We start from the raw sequence: 637 nt of genomic DNA on the forward strand, positions 1-637 counted from the left end.
GGCTGACACGTCTTTTACAAACGTTCTTCATTCAGTATTCTGTTTCAGGTGCAAAGCAGAAAAATCCCCAACTTACAAGTTCACACTGCGAGAAGCTAGTGGTGGTGTGTGTGTCAGCTGTACCTATTCGGTTGCGTTTGTAGTTATAAGTAAAATGAAATGAACAGAGTTAAAATACCGATCAACATATTTGTGTGATATGTAAATTTATAGATGTCTTGGTATATAAACAGACTTTGTAATTACAAACAATATTTATTTTTTTTCTCCACATTTCAAATATACTGTTCACCATCCTCGTCAATGAATCAGGCGAAATTTGACCCCTTTCCCCTAAGAATCTCTTACCTGTGGAACTGTATGTTATATTTGTTAAGTGGACGATTCATGTTCCTATCATCTTGTCTTGTTATGGCATCATGTACTTTGAGGTAAGTTAGGGAAGTAAAGAATGTAAGCTAGAAAGTGTAATTTCATTTGGTTTGTCACGTATGACTGTACTTTCAGTTTTCTTTCTGTATTTGTTTCTAAGCAGTAGAAGTACAGGGCAAACTATTGGGGTCTCAGCTGTAGTGAAAAGAATAACGTAAATGAGTAGAATGTGACTGTTGTAAATAAAACTGACCACGAAAGCCAC

Source organism: Penaeus monodon, chromosome 23 (genome assembly GCF_015228065.2).
Source record: "Penaeus monodon isolate SGIC_2016 chromosome 23, NSTDA_Pmon_1, whole genome shotgun sequence".
Taxonomy (NCBI): Eukaryota; Metazoa; Arthropoda; class Malacostraca; order Decapoda; family Penaeidae; genus Penaeus; species Penaeus monodon.